Genomic DNA, 17,742 nt, shown 5'->3' on the forward strand with positions numbered 1-17,742 from the left:
GATGGATATAAAATGGTGTATGGCGAGTGTGATGAGACGCGCTGAAAAGTTCAAACAAATTACTGGCCGTGATGATTTTTGTGATGCAAACGTTTCAGCTTTAGGTTTTGACAAATCCAAAGTTACATGTTTTCGTTGCAGGGAGAAGGGGCATTTCAAGAGGGAATGCAAAAACCGTGAAGCTACCGGTGCCCAGAATCCTTTCGGAAACAATGATTATCACAAGAAGGCCATTTATCATCAAATCACTCAACCAGCACAACAGCATCAGACACAAACGGCTCATGGAAGAGATGTGGCTGATAAAAGAGCATGTGTTGTTAGTCAGGGAAAATATGATAATTTTACTTGGGAAAAGTATCTTCCAAAAGATAGCAAAGTGTGTCTAGCTGAACAAGATGATGAAAAAATGGCTGAAGGTTTTACCTGGGATGATTTTTGTCCAGATCAAAATCTTATGGCCAAAGAGATGTCTAAAAACACTTCTCATGCTTTCTTTGCTAATGCTTATGATTTGAAATGTGCAGAAAGGTGCAGAAAAGTCATGGAAGCTGCTGAGGAGAGACGAAGAAAGATCATAGAGGAGGCTGAAGAGGAAGAGAGATTGAAGGAAGAAGCAAAAGCTGAGAAATTAAGAAGAGCTCAATTTTTAAATTCAAGCAGGACAGTCAAAGAGGTTCCTGAATTTGAGATTAAAGTGGATGCTGAACCGGTCATGGTCCAAGAAAAGTGCATGAATTGTGATTCGCTGATTAAGCAGAACAATGAGCTGTTGCACAATATTCACAAGTTGAAGGAATCGTATGATACAATGAACAGAGAAATCAACAAATATACAGATTCTGATGGTGAACAAGCTGAAGCTATGAATACTTTGAAGATAGCTTATCTAAGACAGCTTGATACGGCGAATTATAACATAAAGAAATGTGCAGATCTCGAGCTTGAGTTGGCAACACAAAAGATAGAAACTGAGAAAGTTAAGAAATTATTAGACAGTTACTCATGTTCTACTTTTGTTGTTGACAGGATTTATCCAGTGGTGAAAGATTTGAAGACTTTTGAAAAAGTGAAGATATTTGAAGAAGAAAAATCCGTGACAAAAGATGAAGAAAAGTTGAAGAATTCTGGTAAGAAATCGAGTGTATCTTACAACAGATGTCCGCCCCCGGTCGAAAATGGATATTCACCTCGAAATCCAAATTCAGAAAGAGTCAATAAAGCGATCAATTTGAAATGGGAGTCTGGGTCGTCGGATAACTTACCAGAAAGTATTGATGTCACATATACGTCATCAGACACTGATCATGAGTCAAAGTTGATAAAAAGTATGGTCGATCAGGTGTTAGACAACGATGACAATGAGAAGCCAAAACCGAAGTCTAAACCCGAGTCAAAGTCTGGGTCCAGTGCGTCAAAGCCAACAGTTAAAAAGGACAAACGGGTTTATGATAAAGAGTTTTTACTTTCGAAATCTAATTTGAATGATGAATCAGTCAAAGTGGCATATACTTTGAAAGGTTCTGACAAATTATATTCAGATGAAAGTTTTCCAATAAGAAGTGTCAGATTTGAAATGATTCACAAGGTTTTCAAAATCACAGAAATTAATATTTCTGAAATAAAAGATTTCAATCTTAATGGAAAACCTAAACAATACACTTCAAGAGATCAACAGAGAATTAACAAGAAAATGGGTTACAATTGTGGTTATAGTTTCCAAAAGAAACCAAACCATGATCGTAATTTCAAAAAGAAAGGTCTTGGTTTTGCTCCACAAAAAAGCTATAAAAATGAAAAAGTTTATAAACCAAAAACAATGTTTGTTGCAGGAAAAACTACAGAAGCTGAAAAAGAGAAATCATTCAGAAATCAGACAAATCAAGAATTCCTTGCTAAGAAGCAAGAGGACATGAAGAAGAAGGAAAACCCGAAGAAGGTTGAAAAGAGATCTTGTTTTCAGTGTAAAGCTGTGGGTCATGTTGCGAAGGATTGTCCAAAGACATTTCGACCAAAACAAGAAGTCTCAAGAAAAATGAAAGAAAAAGTTGTTGAGAAGACTGAATTGTCAACCCGGAAGTTCACAGGCTTTGAGAATTCAACTTATGAAAAAGGAGAATGTTCAAAGAGTGCTTCCAAAAGAATAGACAATGCCACAAATCAGAAATGGGTTGTAAAAGGTTCAGGTAACAAGTCTGGTGATGAATCTGATTCCATAAAATCAGAGGAGCCACGTGTTGAGAAAGAGATTGTAAAGAAAGTTTCGAAAGTGGACGATGTGAATTTTCCGCCACTAAGTGCTAAAAATTACAAATCTAAAATCGGAAAAGTTGAAATATCAAATCAGTTTTATTCTGATAAGAAGAAAATTGATGTTGGAAAAACTTTTAACGGAAATGTAAAACGCATCTTTGGAAAAATGGTCAGTGGCAAGGCCCAAAGCATTAAAGATTTTTATGCTTCCAAAGGATGGGTTTACAAGTCGGTTGAAAGGAACGAAGAAAACAATGAGGTTACACCCAAGGAAGGTCAGGCTTGGGTGGATATATTTTTTCAAGAATGAAAACCTGACTTGCCGGAGATCCCAAGATGGTATTGTGTATCATGAATCGGCATTTTTCTAAATCTGTTTGAAAAGTTGCAGGACTTGCCGGAACTCCCAGGTTTGTAAGCGAGGAGTAGGAATCGGCACCTTGAGAATTCAACCAAAAGATGGTAATTGGTTGAAAAACAGGTTTGATAAGCTTAATTGCTAAATCTACTAGTGGTTGTATGTTGGTGGATGTTATAAATGGTTCAGAACGAGAACCAGTTGATCTTTCAAGTGGTTAAATCAGGGTCATTAAATTGGACTTGATTTAATTATCATTCAAGAATTTGGTAAACAAAGTGATGATTTGAACCCCATTTTATAAAAGGTAAAACAACTAAACTTATTTTCTGGAAAAACCATTCTGATTAAAACAAACTTAAGTGTTTTGAAATCATTATGGGAAAATAGTTTTGTTGTGAGGGGGAGTTCTGATTGTTTAAGCCAAACGGATGGAGAATTGAAGTATTTCGATATCAGTTGTCATGTTCTGTACAGTTTGTTTTCAATTTTTTTTAGATGTATTTGAATTTTAGGGGGAGTAAGAATTTTTATTTTAGAAAATCCAAAAACATCAGAAAATTTGAAAAAGACAAAAACATGATAAAATTTGAAAATGAGTTTTGTCGCGAAAAAGAGGAAATGATAGTACATCAGTGGACTATCACGACATGCTAAAGAATTGTAAAGTCAAAATGTGATAAACAATTTTACTGCGGATGTGTCAGTAGATTTTTGCACATTTAGTAAATTGAAACGAGATATAAACCTAAATCAAACTTACTTAATTCGTGGGTAACTATTCTTGGATATATGGGTAACCCCCGAAATCTTGTTTGAAAGGTCCCGTATTCTGAGATACTAGGTCTTTATGCTCAGTGATATCTGGGGTATTTTTCCGGGTCTTCTGCTGTATGGAAATACTGACCTAGTCCCCGAATAATACTTTCTGCAAAAAGCTTTGAAACATAAGCGCCGCCCTCAGCAAACTGATTAAACAATAAAATTGGTAATCTTTGCTGTTGTAACAAAAGATCCTCTAAAGGGGACCCACCAAAAATCAAGCCGTCATCTCTCTGCTGAACGGAAGTTCTGACCTGAGCTCTCACGGTTTCGCATTTACCCCTTTACAGATATCATCTGTGGTATACTCACCTGTAAGACTGAATATTTGGGATCTGGATACGGGAGTATATTCAAGTGGAGTGATACACAATTATGTTTAAGTCTTTAAAACATTAATATCGTATCTCGATTCAGTTGAAATCTGTGTGAAAATTTAAGTGGACAAACATACTGACAATCTAGGTAAATTGTTTAGAACTTATCATGCAATCAAGCTTAACGGTGTTTGTGATGTGTTTTATAACTGATATGATCCTCTTGCACAAACTCACAAAAATATTGTCTGTAAATATTTCGTTTCTGCATTTACTTTTATTAAAAAAATCCAAAAAGATTTTCAGTGTGTTTTAGCATATATTTTGAAAAATCAAAAAGATTTTCGACAACTTGTGTTGAGATGCTGATTTTCAAAATTCAAAATGCTAAACTTGAAGAACTGGTTTGGGGAGTATTTGTATGTAGATGGTAAAATTGTTTTGATAAAAAACAAGTAATATTCTTGAATGCAAAATCATTATTGTTTTGGTTCTACATAGTTTCTAAATTGTTAAAGAATTTTTAATCTTTGTAGAAACTTATGGTTAAGTAGAGATTGTGCAGGTACAGGTGTTAAAGTGCCAGGTTACGATCTTGAATCTGATGGGAGCATGTTTACGATCTCAGAACCAGTGAAAGTTTGAATTCCAGACTACGATCCCAGCTGTGTGAGAGGGGGAGTCTGAAGACACCGAGTCAACAATTCAAGAGAGAAGAGTTTGTTGATGATGAAGATAGAGAACGAGGATTCTTGAAATGACAGATATTTCAGAAGCAGATTGTCGACTGATGAAGATTGTAGATAGACATGTGCGAAGGCAGTTTGGAAAGATCTATGAAGACTCCGTCAACATCCGAGGGGGAGTTTGTTAGTGCACTTACGTCTGCTGACTACGTCTTCCATCAAGTCTTGAAGCTGAGCAGATCAAACATGGCACGGAATCTTAGAAATAGTAGTTTGTATATGGATCGCTTATCCGTACCTAGTCTAGGATCGCTTTTGTGACAAGATAGGTTAGGGTCGCTTATTAGGACATGTGCTGGATCGCTTTTATGTCACTGATGGACCGCTCATACGGACATGTCGTATGAGCGGACCAGAAACTCTATATATAGGTCCTAGGGGCGATCCACAACACATAGTTGATGGTGTATTGTTCCGGTACTCTGCCGAAGTGCTGTCAGATCTTGTAACTGAGTTTGAAATCAATACAACAGCAAGTTTAAAGTGAATACAGCTTCAATTGCACCGAATTATTAGTTTCCGCCTCTTAATTCGGATACGAACTTCTCTGAACGACTCAAACAGGTCAACAAACGATCCTACAATACACGAAAACAAGATATGTCATCTAATGTTGAGAGCATCAACATGGAAATGCATATGTAAGTTTTCAAAGAATATAACATATGAAAGAAATATATGTTATTATTGTAAATGATTTTAATAAATTTAGCAAATTTATTAACGGAAATTTACAATAGTGATGGACTTGTAGATGCTTCTACCACCATCAATGTTGTTTAAACTATGTGGAGGCTTGGTCCTCAATTTGGGAGAGTATCCCAATACATGGTATTAATGAAACAACAACGTAAATGTATATATCACTATAGGCATACGTGAATGCTTTGTTGTTGAGAGTCAATCTAATTGGCTATATCTCAAGACTCAAGTGATTTTATACAAAGATTTTCATCAAAGTGACTTGGATTAAGACTTATGTTTAAGTCTTTAGGAAGTTAATGATGAAGCCTTGGAGATAAAAGGCAAACGGGTTATGATCCTAATGGATGAAGTTAACTATGGTTTTGAGGCCTTCCTAAAACCGATGGTTTTGGAATGGTGAAATAAAATTTCATTATTGTGTCTAAACTAAGAAACGAATGTTCGGAAGAGATAGTGCGTTATCTCTTAAGGCTATGAAGAATCAGAATGATGCATCTTCTGTTCACATGCTAGAGTATTGTGGTCTAAAGCATGCTAGACTAATACTTGTTAATTTATATGCTCGACGGAGATTAAATTAACTTTAAACATTCAAAATATGTGATGACATAAGAAAAACTCGAAATGAAAGGGAGAACCTTTCATCGCACCATTTGGATGCTATTCTTAAATGTGGGGGTGACTTGCATATATTGCAAACGCATGACCAAGTGGAGTACACAATAGTTATATGGAGTCAATCGAGTAGATTGGACTCGAATGCCAATTGGTTAGATTCAAATCTAGTAGGATGTCAGTCATGACACACCAAAGGCATGGTGAAAACGTGTCTAGCCATGAATTGAATTTCATGTCATTCTAAAGACAAGGTACATAACTGGATCCAGGTTGAGATCACGAGTTATAAGTCTTATGAATCGGCTAAAAGGAAAAGGTGACTAGCAAGTCAAGAACACGTTAGAACAACTGATCTCAATTTAAATTATCGTTGGTGACTTAGCAAAGTCAAAGATAATTTTGGATCCAAAAACCAGTGGGTTGATAAGAGATCAGGTTGTGGAATGGGACTAAAGCCATGGAAAAAAAGGGACATGAGGGAAACCTAACCTAGTTGACTGGAGATCCCAAGATCTAGGTTCAATAGGCCAACTTAATCATGAACCGAAGGGTATTCACTGTGGGGGCATAGCTAATATATATGTTTATATATAAGCTAGTGTGTATGTTGATATATCCCCCTAAAACTATAAAGGGTGTTTAAATACGTCCTAGTCCATTCCTATAATATCCAGTGACATTGTTGTGAGGTTAAGCATAATATGTGGTTTAATGATTCGTGTAAATTATAGAAAACCATAATGCTTTTAATGATTTAAAGGGAAATCACCTATGTTGGAGAGAAGTGTGGTCGCTTCGAATGGAATTAGGGCATAATTCCTAGAGCTCCCGCAAAACCAGGAAAGTGCTCCATGACTATTATTGGAGACGAAAATAAGGAGATGGCCCGGCTAGGGAAAGTATTGTGTGAATGTATATTGTCGTTTACACAAATGGGGGGTTGTTCAAGGACATCACGTCTACAAAACCTAAGTAGGCTAAGTATGCTTCACAAAGGAAGGTTCAAAGGCTACACCAACCTATCTTGCAATACTCGACTGTCGAGTTTTCATCGGGGAATTTTGTCTGTTTTAATCGATCTCCATTCATGTGGGGGATTGTTGGAAATTTTAGTGAAAATGAGTTTTTCACTAAATATTTTGGACATCAATAATATATATATATGTATTGTATAAATAATTATTTATGGTTTGTGTTCAAACTATGTCCAAATAGAGCTGAGATGAATGAGATATCGAAGCTTGAAGTTGTATGTTTGGAAAAACAAAGATGAGAAAAATGGACTGAGTTTTGTCATCTTGTTCCACATAGGTGGAATGACAAAACTTAAAATGGTTTATAAGGAGGAGCACTCCTTGAAGGCAAACACTAGTGGGGACCCAAAAGGGTGCAGCGCACCTGCACACATGCGCGCGTGACGTGGGCTATAAGCCCAATGTGGCGCACTTTGAACTTCGCACACCGCCTTTGTATTTTTGCCCATGAGCGCGTGGTCAGATACATGGCGGGTCCGCTTATGGCGCACCATTAGGTGGCGTAGGCGGATGCCATGGCATGGCACATGTCGATGCGGCGCGAGCTCCTTAGGCGCGTGGCGCACGTCATTGGCTATGGCGAAGAATGCAAGTGGCGCACAAGTTTGGATGGCGCATGACCAGGTGGCGTCCTGGTATGCGTAGTCGCATCCGTGTGGTGCGCGACTCCATATGGTGTGGCATGAGATCCTTGAAGCGTGGCGCGCGGACTGGCGGATCAGTTCTAGCGCGCACGCAGGTTTGCAACAGTAGTATAAGAGCTGGTTGGACCTAGTCAAACTAGTTCTCTCAAACCGTTTAATGCGTGTAATGATGAATATGACCTTTTATTGACTAACCACTTAAGTCCATTTAATTAGAGATTAATGTCATATTCATTATCTTGTTTATTACAAGATTAATGTTATAGTTATGACAAGATTAATGTCTATTTTATTACTAGTTTTAATGAGATTAAAACTATAGGTGTATATATATGAACTTGGTGGTTCATACTAGAGACACAAGAAAAATAGACATTCTCTTTAGTCTTGATGTTTTAATTGAGAGGAGTACTCTCAATTTTACACAACTTCACATTGTTCCAATTTTATAAACACCAAATTATGCCCGGTGTAATCTAGGGCGCGAGTGTCATCTCCGGCAGTACAACTACTGCTTCGGTTGTTTTATCCTGGAAACAGACCGTCTGAGAGGAGGCACGGAATCTGTTTTAAGGGCCCCGTGTCAAACACGATCCTCAACCAAAACCGTCAACGACAGTTTGTTCATTCTTGCAGCGGAGGTTCGTACAAGATGGTGCGGTTGAAGTTCTTCCAAAGACGCTGGCTTGAATCAAGATTGGTACAATTAAATTATTTTTTATATTTGTTTATTTATTTTTGTAACCGGTATTGTACTAGTCAAATTTTCCCACAAATAACGAGAGTCTCGTTATTATATATTTTATTAATATTTTTAATAAAACGTGAACCTAGTTCCTATAGGTATATACTGTCGTATTGGAAATAAACATGCTTGTATGACACCCCAATGAGCATGAAAGAAGAATCAGGACTCGTACCTCTAATAATATTGTCGAAAATATGATATCTTGCAAGGACGTTTAAATCATTGTTGGAACCTGCAACCCCAAAAAAAGCATGCCAAATCCATAAATCTTGTGAGCAAGCGGTCTCTAAGATTATTAAGGGATAACCTATATCACCACGCATATATTGACCGCGCCATGCTGTATGGCAATTACGCCATTGCCAATGAATACAATCAATGCTTCCTGGCATCCCAGGAAATCCATGTCTCTCTTCATGGAATGCATAAAGCTTTTCGATATCCTTCTTCGTTGGCCTACGTAAATAAACCTTGCTATACAGGTTCACACTACCTTTGGTAAATTCATACAAACACTTTCGACTGATTCTCTCGGACATCCTTAAATATTCATCCCATGAATCACTAGCAGTGCTATATGTTAATTGTTGACGAAGTGCCAGAGTGCATTTTTGAAACGTAGTAAAACCCGTTCTCCCTCTAGCATCGTAGCGCAAAGTGAAAAAAAAGTCATCATAATTAGCTAAATCATTGGCAATACGTACAAACAATTGTCGACTCGTTCGAAACCGATGCCTAAATTGTTCGTCAGTGTACACACAGTTTTTAGCTAAATAGTTACCAACCAAATGTTCATGAGCACCTTAAATACTAAGTTTGAAAAATTATTCAAACCAATCCTAAAAATAAATAACAAAACTTTCAAAATAAAAATTGTTTAGAAATAATATACCCTCGTGATCTCTATTTAACGCCGCAGCCCTTGTTCGTGGTTGTGGTGTTTCTTCGTCTTCACCATCTTCTTCCATCTCAACAACAATCTCAAGCATCATGCTAGAAAAAAATTCCCGGTATTTTCCTCGTCTGATGAAGAACTCATGGCAATTATTTTTAAAAGGTATAGATGAATGTGAAAGAAAAAATATAAAAGATGGAAGGTGTGGTGAGTTTTTATAAAAAATATAGTTGAATGGGAGAGAAGGAAATATAAAAATGAAGAGTGTGGAAAATTTTGGGGAATAAAATGAGGGTTATATAGTGTGTAAAATACAAAAAAAAAGATTTTTATTGAAATTAGCCGTTGTTTAATGACATTATTTTTCAATTTGCCATCCGGATGAACAGGAAATATTCCTCGATTGAACCGAAGTAGGGACAGGAGAAGGGGCGGTGTTCCCCGTCAGGGTGGCCAGCCACATCAGCCCCCCGAACCCCCTTCCCGATCCACACCCATACGTCTTAACGTAGGTAAATTTACTCAAACTAATTTTCTACCTGTCGCGCGTTGCGGCGAAGCCTTGAACACGATGTGAAAATTATAGACTACAATCAATCCGCCTCGTTTTCAAACTAAATTTACACTGTAACGTAGAGTAATTCGAATTCACACAGTTGACTGAAAATTATTATATTTGACCCGACTTATTTTTAAAAAATTACGTTAAAATGTAGACCAACTCAAAACGGACATAATTTAAACATGTGCGGCGATGTCGTACACGTGTGATAAAGTATAGACTACAATCGACCCTACTCGTTTTTGTATTATATTTACATCGAAACATATAATAACTCAAATTTGTACTGCCGAATGAAAATGTATTATATTTGACCCAGTTTATTTCTAAACAAAATTTACGTCAAAATATAGTCCAACTCATGATGTACATCAAAAAATAAAACATATTATAATTGACCCGATTCATTTAAAAAAAAAAATACACTAAAGCGTAGACGTTATGTAAATTAAAATAGTATTTTGGTGTAAAAGAAATTAAAAGAACTATTCAAGTTGCTTAATTTTGGTGTAAAAAAAGTTAAAGAAACATTAGTTAAATAATATGATAAAATTAGCATATTAACCAGTAAGAAATATAAGTTAAATAATATGATAAAATTAGTATGCTAAATAATAATAACCACATGAAAAGAAAAGAGTACACTTGTGATTGTTAAATGTCATTTTAGTCTTGATTTAAGTTATTTTTGTAAGTTTCGTCCAAAGGTTTCATTTTTCGTCCATGAGTACAAAAAGGTTTTACCGTTGCCATTTTAGTCTACAGGGTTAACTTCATCTATTTTTTCTGTTCACGAGAATGGCAGATTGGTCATTTTATATGTAATTCTATTAACTAGAAGGGCAGTTCAGCCATATAAAATGACCGAATTGCCCTTCTCGTTAACAGAAAAAACGGATGAAGTTAACCTAGTGGACTAATATGGCAACGATGAAACCTTTTTAGACACACAGACAACAAATGAAACCTTTAGACTAAACTGACAAAATGGCCCAAACCACAAACACTTAAATGGCACTTAACTCAGAAAGAAAACTATACCAACTAAATAACCATAGATACAACCTTGTGAAACATGATCATCTATACCATATTTACAATCTCCATTGCACAAGATTGTTTCATATTATAGTATTATAGAATAGAATATAAAATTATAGAATATAGAATGTTTGTTATCCCAAACAATATAAATCCTAAATACTCAATTCACTTATGATTTTCGTCAAACTAGGTTTATCACCGTCTTCGTGTTGCGGCGAATTTCTTCTGTTATTTAGTCTGTGTTTACATGTGTTTTGAAATCACTATAAGCGCTTTGCGCACGAAACTGTTGACAAGAATAAAAAGAAAAAATGTAGAAAAAAAACACTAAAAGATAACCGAAAGAAAATCAACAAAAAAAGTTGTATGATAATGATGTTGTTCGTATGAAACCCGTGGTCAGAGATGAGCAAATGGTGCTAGGTAACGGTACCGAATTTCCCGAACCGAAATATCTTATGTACCAATTCGGTACCGACTTTTTGCGTTCCTGGTACCGGTTCACTACCGGTTTTTACCTTCATATACGGGTACCCGTACCGATTCGGATTCGGTTAGCACTGAGCTCACTCCTACCCCTGAAACTAAAAAAAGGAAATCATTAAAAGTTGAAGAAATCAACAAAAAAAAGTTGTACGATGTTGTTGTTGTTCTTACGGTACTCGTGATCAGAGATGAGCAAATGATATTGGGTAGTAGTACTAAATTTCCCAAACTAAAAGATTTTCAATATAAATTCGTTACCGACTTTTGGCGTTTTCTGTACCAGGCAGGCTGGTGCCGGTTTTACCTTCATGTACTGATATCGAACAGGACCGTACTAGTATTTTCGATACCAGTACCGGTTGACACCAAACTTATCCCAACCCATGATACAAAACTATTATTAAAATGAAAAATATGAAAATGTATTCAACTAAAAAAAAGTAAAGAAAAATATTATTATTATTATTATTATAATAGTATTAAAATAATAAAAATGTTAACAAAATTATATTGTTATAATAATAATAATAATATGACCCATGGTGTGACCATCAAATAACTCACTCTCTGGCAAACAGTAATATAGACACTATTCATTTGCTTTGTTTTATTAATAGATAGAGATGTTATAATAATAATAATAATATGACCCATGGTGTGACCATCAAATAACTCACTCTCTGGCAAACAGTAATATAGACACTATTCATTTGCTTTGTTTTATTAATAGATAGAGATACTTTTAATAGATATTGATGAGACTTGGTTTGAATGTTAATAATATTAAAATACTGATGTTAAAGAAAAGTTGTTGTAAAAGTCGTTAGTCGGTCAGTGGGATACCGACTAGCGATTAATCAAGCTTAATCAGGATTAATTAGGAGTGATCGAATTGGAATTTTAATATGCAATTTTTTCGTTTTTATATTTATACACACACATTTATAGGTAAATATTTTTAAAAAGATAGGTTTAACCGCCCATTTTTTTAATTATATAGGAGTAATTGTCAGAATCTACATTGTTTGGTTGGAAACTTGTCGGAATCGCCAAATTTTGGCCGGAATTTGACTAGAATCACTGATTTTTGATCAGCCAACTTAGCCCGATTAAGGCCAACTACCAATTAATGGACCGATTAACGAAAAACTAATTAGTACCCGATCGACTAACTATTAATGCAGACTATTAGTCAACTATTCTCAATTTTTACAACACTGGTTTTTTATATATATTGAGTTTAAGTGAAATTAATTAATATAAACCATTAATATCTTTGTTCATACATGTTTTTATTTATATATAAATGGTTGATCCGCATAACACGATGACATTAGTTTTTTCTAATAAAGTAGTCTTAACCTCCCTCTTCTTGCGTTACGGAGTGGGGCGTAACACCGTGCTACCAACGTTGTGAGTTGGGGGCGTGCAATCGTGCTTAGTCAACCAAAAGACGACCATGGAAAAAGTGTTAAAAACAAGAATTCTTAAGACCAAGTGATTCATATGACATAAAAAGCGAACGCAGTCGAATTTGTACAAACACATATTAGAAAGTTGATGGGGTTAAAATAACAGGGATACCAAATATAATCATCAAATATTGTACTAAGTAACAATTGAACGACGACTAAATAAGTAAATATAGAAAAAAAAGTAAAACAAAAACTAATAGAAAATTATACTTGTTATACTTTTGTGACAAAAATATGAATAACAAAAGTTTTATTACAAAACTAGAAAAAAAGATTACCCTAAAATAATCACAAAAGAAAAATCTACTAAAGACAAAATAGTTGATATTATCTCGTAACCTTGTTAGAAATTAATAATTTAACATATACAGAGAAAAAAAAGATAAAAGTCAAAAGAAAATTGATTATGGATTCACTATTCGTTAGAATTATTACTTTACAGTTAAATAAAAGTTAGAGTAAACTTCAATTTTACTTCCTGTAGTTTGTGATGATTGGCACCCTTACCTCCCCTAACGAAATAATTGCAATTTTACCCTCCAACGTTTATTGTTATGTTGCAACCTTACCCCCCGGCCTCAAATTTGTTGACTAATCTGTTGACTATAACTTGAAATGACTATAATGTCCTTTCATATTACCCTCTGTGTTTTGTGCACTCTGTGATATTACCCCCTGCCACCACTGCCACCGCCATTCACCACCACAACCACCACTGCCACCTCTAGCCACCACCACAACTTAATATCCCTTTCATGTAGACCAACTTAATTCACCAAATCACAAAACAAAAACCCTAACAAACACACACAACTGTAAATCAACACACACACTTACAAAAGATTTCACCACAATGCCTTCCGATTCGCGATTTGCGGCAGCAGTTGAAGAAAACCGGTGATAGTCACCGAACGGCGGCGGCTTCATCGAGGTGAACGGAAGCTGCCGTCGTAGATACGAATGATTCTGCTTTTGATTTTGATTATGCTGCTGCTGTTGCATGATCTGGCTCGATCGTTGACTGATTGGAAGCAGATCAAACCCTAACACAACTGATTGTAGATGCAATTAGAGTAGATGTACCGTTTTCATACGGATTTTTGGGGGATTTTATAGAGTGATTGAATCTTTGAGGATAAACTGAATTTGGCGCGAAGGAGAAGAAGGATTTGTGGGTTGTAAAGGTTTTCCTTTATAAAATTCAGTGCTTTCTTTGCAACTTCCATGTACTCCTGTGACTAAACCTTTACAACCCACAATCTCGAAGGCTGCAACATAGTTTCAGAAACGGGCCTTCAAAAGCTCCTGGATTCTTGGATGATTACGCATTTTTAATTTCAGCGTTACTTGATGTGTACGAGTATGGTGGTGAAATTTCTTGGTTATCTTGGGCAGTTGAACTTCAAGAAATACAAGTATGAGAGCTCTTGAACTAATTTTTAATTATTGAGATAACAGGGGATGTTCTTGCTTTGGTTAACAAGAGTTTTTTGCAGATCTAATGCTATTTTTGAAAAAGATGATCAGGTATGGGGAAATTGATCGGATAAGATAGATGGTACAGTGATGATTGGAAGATGGCTCACAATGAGGGTGGTATGGTGATGACAGAGTTAAAGGTGATCGAACTGCTGAGGGTTAACGGTGGATGGTGGTGTGCGATTGCTTACATTAATGGTGGCCATTGGACGCCATGCTAGAGAGACATATATAGTGTTTAGGGGGAGAAAATGAGAAAAATACAAAAACATTTTTGTTCCTGAGAAGCTCTGCGTTTGTTTTTGGCAGCGTTCCAATCCCCATCAGAAGGTTTAACCTTGGGATTCACATTCTTCATTGCCTTAGGTGATGATACCTTCATCGGCTTGGAATGGTAGTTACCCTTCGGTGTAACCCTCTGATTTTGCATATAATAGGGTACGTAGGGACGATTTGTGCAGTTCCGAGCAATGTGACCAGCAATGCCGCAATTGAAACATGTCTGTCTCTTCACGTAGAAGGCATTCTGATCAGCTCGTGTAGCTCTTGCAGGCCCTGAAGGATGAACCGATCCTTTCTGTGCTTGATTTTGTTGCACATTTCTTGCAGACGACGATGAATTTGGATGCCTATACTTGTCGTTTACAGGGGCCTTCTGTGGTGGAGATTTCTTCTGAGTTTTCTTGTTTTGAGTAGACTGCACGTCATGTTCAGAAATCTCACCAGTCTTTCCGAAAGCTTTGTTAGCACAGTCAAATGCATATTTTTCACATTTGCCATTACTGACTGGCTTAACAAAGGAATTTTTCACATCACGGGCCTTTTGATGACTATTGCTGCCCGTTGAGGACTGTGGAGAGCCTGATCGTCTTTGATGTTTAGGCTTCTTATTTCCGCGTCCTTTACCTACTGGTTTTGGCTCTTGTTTCTTGATTTGAACCTTTTCACCACGAACCGAAGGTTCAGATTGTTCAGCTAGCGCATTTGGAGCCTCGTTCACGTCAGTCTTCTCTTCAAAAGCTTTGGTAGGATCTGAGAGTTCTGGTTTGTCGGAAGAAATACCAGAAACTTTAGCAGAATCATTTGACGAGTTATCAGCACATGAACCATTTGTGTCCAAGAATGGTTCACTGGCAGCTTTGTTTTTGAAAGAAATCTCCTGATCCGTTTGAGAGTGTGTTTCAGTGGTCCCACATGATACATTATCAGGGACATTTACAGAAACAGTTTCAGAAGAATAATCAGAACATGGTTGATCTTCACTCTCACTTTCATTTGTTTGTTCAGCTTCAGTTGCTGTTGAACAGGAAACATCAGAATTATTATCAACTGAAAAAGAACCAAATAACGACGTAAAAAAGTTTGGTCCAAAAACAGATTCAGAAGCTGTTTCATTTATTGAGTTTTTAGAAAAATCTGAATTTGCATCTGGTTCATTCCCAAACATATCGCCCCACATCACTTCAGGTACTTCATCTGCACATGATGAAGAAACGTTAGAATCAATTGTACCCTTAGCAACAAAATTTATTGGAGGAGTCGGTCGTTTATCAACAGGTCTGCTGTTGATTGATGACTTATCAGTTTTAGGATCGTAAGTCATTTTACTTTCATTCATCAGCTCCTCCTCAGTCATGGGTAAATAAGTATAATTATCATTGTAGGGAGGAGGAGTCTGATTATAACCCAAACCACGTCCTTTCTTTTCCTTGTACGCAAGCTGTTGATCACACAAATTTTTGACTAATTTACTGGAAGAATCAAATTTCTTAATGTTGAGCTCATTAATTTGATATCTCTCTCTGATATCCTCCAGTTCCTTAGTCACATCGCATAGTTTTTCTTGAACCATGAAGAGTTGGGCTGTTTTTACACTAACATCATCCTTAAGTTTGATGATGTCTTTTCGCTGAGCTTCAATTTTATCTTTATAAAGCTTTTCATTCTTTGATAAAGTAAAATTTTTATTTTTTATGTCGTTGTAGTCTTGAACCAACTCAGCGTTGTGTAATCGATATGCCTCATTTCTTTTTCTACACTCAGGAGTGCAAAATACAGAAAGTATCTCTTCACGATCACGAGTAACTTCTTGAGCCATGGGTTTGTTAAACACAGATGCTGAATTTTGTGGTGAGTCAGCATTGCCATAGGATTTGATAAGAGAGATCAGCTCATCTGACTTCATTTTGTAACAGTTGCCGTCGGTTGTCACTATTATCTGATTAACATTCATAAACCAACTACAGTTCGCCTGATTTGGAATCCCTTTTATAGCCTCCAGAAGCTTTCTGTTGATTATGCGAGGAGACACCACCATTTCTGCCTTCTCCATTTCAGAAAGCAGTTCAACAAACCGGCCAATCACTGCATCTATAGATTCACCGTATGAGTAACTGAATCCTTCGAATTTCTGCTCAAGCATCTCTCTTTTAGAAGACATTGTAAGATTTGATCTCCCAAAATGTGCGCTTTTTACTATTTCCTCAACACAAGCTCAAAGCGAGAACCCGTGTACTCGCTAACTCAAACCCGTTGAACGCGAAGGAACGAACCCGCTTTCGAAATCACACCTCAAAAACCTGTCAAAAACCGTTATCACAAACAAACAAACCCTTTTTTTTTATTATTATTTTTATGTTTATTATTATTATAACTAATATTATTATTATTATTATTATTATTATTAATAATGATTAAGTAATGATTACCTTAATTATAATCCAATGATTAGGTAATGATTAAGAAATGATTGATATTATAATTATAATAACTATTATTATATTAAAATCAAAACCTAATGATTATTTACAGATTAATGTTATTATTATAATAACCACCGAACTGTCTTCTTCGTTCAAATCCGTCCAAAACCCTAATTCACTTGTAAAACAAATCCCGCCAAGATAAGATGAAACGGATTATATCCGACAATGATCGGAGATACGTTGAAGAACGATGATAAATGGCAAATGAAGAACGATGATCGGAGGACGTTGAAGGTGGTTACCGGAGGTTGCGTCGGAGATCGGAACGAGGTTGCGAGTCGAGACCGGCTGACTCGAGACCTCTGATGATTGCGACTCGAAAACAAAACACGATGAGTAGAGATATCGGTTGCGACTCGAACAGAACGACTCGAGACGATGGTTGCGAGTCGGAACGGTGAGTCAAGACCGTGAAACAAGATGAATCGAGACCAAGTGAGGTTGCGACTCGAGAACTCGGTTGCTACTCGGACCGTAGCGAAGTGGTTGCGACTGTGGATGAACTTGATGACACGAGACTGTTAAGAATGCAGGAGATTGCGACTTGAACAGCTTTTGCAGAGGTTGCGAGTGGATGATGTTAATTGGAACGATGAAGATGGTGAAGATCTTTACTAGGAGTCGGACATGAAAACAGTAAACTCGAAACCTTTAGAACTTTTGTGAAGTAACTCTCAACTAGAACTCAAAAGCTCAAATGGAGATGGTTGCGACTCGTAAAAAGATGGTGTATATTGCGACTTCGAAACAGTTGGCAACTTAGTGACTCGAAACCGGATTCTGATGTTGGA

The sequence above is a fragment of the Helianthus annuus genome, chromosome 12, assembly GCF_002127325.2.
Source record: "Helianthus annuus cultivar XRQ/B chromosome 12, HanXRQr2.0-SUNRISE, whole genome shotgun sequence".
NCBI lineage: Eukaryota > Viridiplantae > Streptophyta > Magnoliopsida > Asterales > Asteraceae > Helianthus > Helianthus annuus.